Source organism: Molothrus ater, chromosome 8 (assembly GCF_012460135.2).
Source record: "Molothrus ater isolate BHLD 08-10-18 breed brown headed cowbird chromosome 8, BPBGC_Mater_1.1, whole genome shotgun sequence".
Taxonomy (NCBI): Eukaryota; Metazoa; Chordata; class Aves; order Passeriformes; family Icteridae; genus Molothrus; species Molothrus ater.
Genome location: NC_050485.2, coordinates 9,489,255 through 9,495,254, shown reverse-complemented (window position 1 = coordinate 9,495,254; position 6,000 = coordinate 9,489,255). Strand labels below are relative to the sequence as shown.

Below are 6,000 nucleotides of genomic sequence, written 5' to 3'. Positions count from 1 at the left end.
GGGTCAGCATTTGGCCTGTAATAACTCTTTACTGTTTTCTTGTATCCACCAAATTATGGAAAAAGCCCACTATAGAACATATGTTCCAATGGAACAGCTTTTCCTGAAGGCTACGTGGTTATTCAAGTGTCTCTTGGGCCTCAGATATGTTTCTCTCTCTGCAGGGTTGGTCTCATCAGAAAAAGGTGGAGATTGACTCTTGCCCTAGACAACCCTTTTCACAAAAGCTAGAAATCCATGCCTTAGACTGACAAGAGCCTGGAATCCAAATATTTCCTTTCAGGGTAAGTGCAAAAAGTGAGTACTGCTACTGCCTGCTCTTTTGTCAAACTCCTGCTCTGAGAAGATAATTTCATATGCCTTGAGAAGGTGCAGGCACTGAATGCAATGATTCTACAAATATACCAGAGGACCTGTTTAATGTTTTTAGAGGATGCTCTCATGGGACATAAGGACATCAAATACCTACTCTAGGCATTCTGAACCAGGTCACGCAACTTTTTTTTGAATGCTTCAATTCCTAAGTTTGATACATACGGAAATTAAGCTGGTATTAGTGATGATTTTCACTAAATTCCAATAAAGGTAATGTAGGCTACTAGGTCACTTGCTTCAAATAGTTTTAGGTGATTAATTCCTCTATTCCTCTGCCTTTCATTCTTCCCCCTATGTGATTCATAATGAAAAAGGCATTTATCATGTCTTTCACAGTATGGTGATATATTAGTAGATGATTCCACAATAGTATTCAGTGCCAGGCAGAGGTGTTTCCTTTGACCCCAAAGCATGTTAACACATTAACATGAGATCATTCCTCAAAGTGAGGTTCATTAAACTTCCAGTGCTGCCCAGTTACAGTTTCACAGCTGTCAGTTCTGGAGCAAGATAATTTGGCACACTTGGACCTCTGTGTTTCTGTGCATTGACTTCTATAGGCATGTATGACATTTTCTCTCTAGCTGCGAGACTGATTCCTAAAAAAAAAAAAAAAAACAAAAAAACCAAAGCCAAAACACTAAAGAGGAAAGACACAATAATTTAAGGAACATAAGAAAACCACAGTCTGAGCATGTGACATTCAAGCCTGTGCAAGCATATATCAAGTACTAAAAACTGAAACAGTTTGTGTAAGTAACTTCAGGCTAGGCAATGGCAAACTTTACATTTAGCATCTTCAAAAAAACCCTATTAAACTCTTAGAATAAAAGTATAAGCTCTACTACATATGTAAATAGTATTGACAATTCAAAAGGCAAGAGAAATAGTATAAGCTATGCTTTGGTTATTAACAAATGACATGGACATTTACAGCAATTTCATTAAGTGACAATAAGAGTAGATACCTAAACATCTGGTGCAACTCATTTAGGAGACAATTTTTTCAGATGTTCATTGGACCAGTGCTATTAGAGCCAGCAGAGCCCAGGAGCTGTGACTCATCAGGAGTGCTGAGAAACCTTTGATTTGACAGGTAGTTCTCTGAATCCTGGCATGAAAATTACCTTCTGAAACAATGGAAACACTTCTTTTAAAGTCTTTCTAGAAAAAGAAGGGAGCAAAAATCTGAGCAGCTGGAAGTCAACATTGTGTTTTCTTTTTAGCTATTGATAAAAAAATATTTATAAGCACTGCTTTTAAACAGGTGATTAACAATAGGAGTGTGTCTTTATCTGTTACTCTTATTTCAAAGCCCTGGAATGGCAGATCCTATGAATGACTGAAGGAAACAGTGAACTCCTGAGTTCTTGTAAAGTATGATTGTTGTTTCATCTCTACTGAAACCTGTATTTCACAGCAGGGCAATTATTTGCAGCACAATGTTAGATTATGGCTATGGGAAATTCCACAGTAAATACTTAGAAGCTGCAGTTTCAGATGTATAGGTATATTAGGCATGCTGTGATCTGTTTGGGCTGCCTGTATGAGCTGAAATTATATTAAATTCAAAAGATTTGTTTCAATTCTTAGTGCCTGGCACATATGACACCTTAGAATTTCTGATTTGAATTTTTGAGTTTGACAGTGGTTCTTTTGTCATTCAGGTACAGAATAGGGTGTCAGTGCTGTTACTCTACTGGCAAAAGTAATGTCCTAATTCCTTGAGCACTAAATCTCAGAGAAATTGGAATGTTTTAGCATTCATGGTTATGAATGTTATTATACAGTTGCCTTCTCATTCCACTACTCTCCTTTCAGACAAGCTTCTTCAGAAATCTAGTAGTTAATTGAGGCTTGAGTAGTAATATCTTTCAGAAGGAAAAGTTACTTACTGCCCATTAAAGAAGATGTGAAATACTGGCTACTTTGGCAGACATGCAACAAGTCAGATATATTTTAAATAAGCTCTCAAGGGAGAGCTTAGAGCTGGGCTAACAATGATAAATCTAAACAGAAGGATCTATTACTTACTTAATCAGCCTGATTTCATGCATATTCCTAGGACTTGACAAACATCTAAGCACAACTTGCCAAAACTTTTGCTAATGGAAATCATAGCAGGAGTGTCACAAAACTGTAGAAGAGTGCCTAGGCTTGGCAGGGTTGCAGAAACAGCTCTGCTGTCCCATGCACAGCTGAGGTGGTTTGGACTGGCACGCAGGCATGACCTCATGATAAACTCACTGATCCTCACTAGGAATTAATCATTTGGCTACTTGTAGCCAGCAGTTTATCACCAAGAGGAAGAGACTGCTGCCTTCTGTTTGGATATCATAAGGGCAAGGATATTTATCAGCCGTGTTGACCAGAGACTTCGCAATGAATTTATGAGCTGATTTCTGCAATTTCTGATTAGAGTACCATGTAAAATTTTCCCACTAGTAATTTATTTGTTCTAAAGATTTGTAATATTACAGTGACCTAAGAGTTGCTTATTTTGGTTTTTTCTCTTTCTAAAAGTGTTGTTCAGCCAAAGATATGGAACTCTGACTCTCAGAAAGTTTGAGCTATCATTACTTCCTTGATAAGAAAAATTTATCCTAATCAATAAGATGTCCATTCTTATGAATTGTTATTCATTCTATCCGTAAGAAAATGCTTCACCATGCCATTGAAGAAGGACATAAAGCAAAAGAAACATAAAGATAGACATGATTTCTTTTGAAATAAACTCCTTATTTTATCTTCCTAAGAAAAAATATTGTATAACACTTAAAAAATGTTACTGCATTTGAATAACCTCATTCAAAGATTATGGGATGGAATAGTGCATTTTGAACAAATGTTACACAAACTCTATGTGTTTGAGATGTTATTGTCTTAAGTTGTGAGGCTGATTTTCAGCCAACCAGCCAAGCAGTCCTTGGAAATACTACAGGCAGCAGGAGTCCCGCAGGAAGTGGTATTTGTGATTCAGTCAGCGGCACCTTGCCCACTGAGTCAGTGTTGAGCCAAAGTCCAAATGCGTTTCTAGAGTGTGGAATATAAAACTGAAGTCATGACTGCTGCAGCCACTGGGAAATTCACTGAACTATTGACGAGAACAGGGATATTAACCGCAACATCCCAGATTCCAGACAGGGATAATGACAACTTTCCCCCACTTACTTCACTGGCAGAATAATTCTTCTAATTTTCTCTAAGCCTTGTACTTTTTTTCTGTACTTAACAGATCACCATCCTCTAGGCATGTTGGAAGGATGAGTGCCGCGACTCAGATGTGCAGTCTGTCTTTCTATGGGCTATGCTGGAAATACCAGGTGTGGCACCTGCAGTTTTGCAATTCCATTACTTATCCCACTTGGAGATGTCAATGGACACCATCATCATAACCTACCTGAGCTTTTCCAGCTAGTTCAGTTTTGCAGCTGAAGGGATGTGCTGAGGCATTTGCAGTACATTTCTTCTCCAATTCATGACCCACTAGATGGGCACAGTGACTCAGAACAGCCTTTTCTAAACAAAGCCTTAATTCATGGGTAGGAATTGAACAAACCTCAGCTAAGTTTTAAGCAAAGATGCTCCACATATTTGATCTCTCCTACTGGTTTTCACATGCCAAGAATTGTTCTCTACTCATTAGGTTTTCTGGTGTTTTCTTTTTTTTTTTTTTAATCCAGTTGTTATATATACTTTAAAATGTAACAAAAATAAGTCTTCAAAACAGATGTTTAATGTCATTCATCCACATACTAATTTATGTGAAGGTTTGTGGCAGTAAATTTTGGCATCCAGATTTCCAAAATAATGCCAAAAGTTGCTGTGAAAAATCACAGCTACAAATCCAAAGTTTTCCAACAGGCAGTCTAAGTGCTGTGACCCTGCATATTATTGATGATATAGTGCTTAGAATTGTAAATATTTTTCATGTCAATTGTTCACAAACATATTTTTATACTTGCCTCAATTTTAATTTTTTTGTAAATATGAAATAATATCTACCTGCTTTTGACTGAAATTTAGAGAAAATTTTTGGTAACACTTGTTTTGGACCTGCTAACATTTTTATCAGAATCATTGCTAGGTACATATAAATGAATCAAATTTTGTAGCAGGCAGATGTGGTTTCAACCATTTAGTTAGACTCTGTAAACTGTATGCAATGGCCAAATGATTTCTAGGGTTATGGAACATATTAAATACTAGGTAGCTCATTTAGCAGGGGTGTAAGTTTGTCAACACGTGAGTTTCCCCATTAATGTTGGCAATGTGTTTAAATGTTACACATATCATCTAGGCTAGAAGGGCGTCATCAGCCAGTGATGCCGTAGCTTCCAAGCAGACTAAGGGACATAAGGACACAAAATTCACTTCCCTGGACACAGCAGTACTACCTCTAGAGTAGTACACAGCAGTACTACCTGCTAGATCTGGACTTGCAGGTCCAAGCCTCTTTGTTCTTCATTCCATTGGAGTGAGGAATAGAGGGTTATTCAGTGTGAGAAACAGTGACAAGATTTCACTCTGAAACACATCGAGTTCTCATGGTGTCATATGAAGAGCACAAGGTTTATGCACAGCACACCAATCAATCCTGGTCTCTTCCCTTCTCCTTCCTTTATCTTTCCTCCACCCTTCAACACAAAAGTTTCCGCTTGGTCATGAAGGAAATGAGGGAGCCTGGATGCCACCCCAAGGGAGAAAGCTAGAGGAAGGGCTGGGTGACTTAGTCAAGCAAAGGGGAGGAGAAGGAAATGATCATTGAAAAATAAAGTTCTAAATACGGGATTAATTTGGACGAGAAATATGTGGAAACATTTCTTTAGAAGTGAGAAGTGGGAATAATATATGCAAAACAGTTTCATCATATGCAGCTAGGAAATGGAGATTTCAAAGCCTGGGGTCTTGTGTGAGACCAACTGCCAACAATGAATTAGAGTGTTGATTCTCACTATGTATTGTACCAGAAATGCCTATTTTTATGGAACTCCTGGGACCACTTTGTCCTATGAGTCTGGTTGACCACCCACATGACAGTCTGGTTGACCATAACTCCATTTTGAGTGGAATCCTTGCTGATGCCTTCATCTGTCATATCCTTGCAGCACCTTTCTTTGTGGCTTCTCTCTCTCAGATATGATGATTTAAGCTGTCTGCATTCTAACACTTAAAAAAACCACAGCAACACAAAAAACTGATAATATCATAATCCAGTTACCATATTAGTGTACTTTGCTTGTGTCTATTGGTATCTGTTTAGTTAGAAAACCAAGGAATTGTTGGTATTTATACTGTGCTACCATATATTAATGTATTTTGTGTTGGCCAGTCCTAAGGTTTTTCCCTCTTTTTCAGATCTTTCTTGGCTTAAGTGTTGTTTTTAAGGTATTTGTTCAACTAGCACTTCTCTCATAGTTCTCTGAGCATCTATAGGAGCCAGCCAAGCTGCTTGTGAGCATGCTGGGGTTTTGTAAGTGTATTGCTCTCATTTTATAATGCTGAAAAGACTTGCATAGTGCAGAAAATGAAAAACTTTTAAAAGTTCTTCAGTCAGAAATGCTGGTATCCTACACCTGTATTGCCATAGCATGGAAGCTCACAGCTGACAAGAGCTGTGTGATC

General features: G+C 38.0%; 1 long non-coding RNA gene across 1 annotated transcript in view; it reads left to right on the top strand.

The window, feature by feature from the left end:
* The first annotated feature begins 200 nt into the window (after positions 1-200).
* Positions 201-6,000, top strand: part of LOC118688028 (uncharacterized) — a 46,270-nt gene continuing 40,470 nt past the window's right edge. The window contains exon 1 of the long non-coding RNA XR_008508500.1: positions 201-284. This is a non-coding gene — a long non-coding RNA (uncharacterized LOC118688028). The remainder of the gene's footprint in view (positions 285-6,000) is intronic.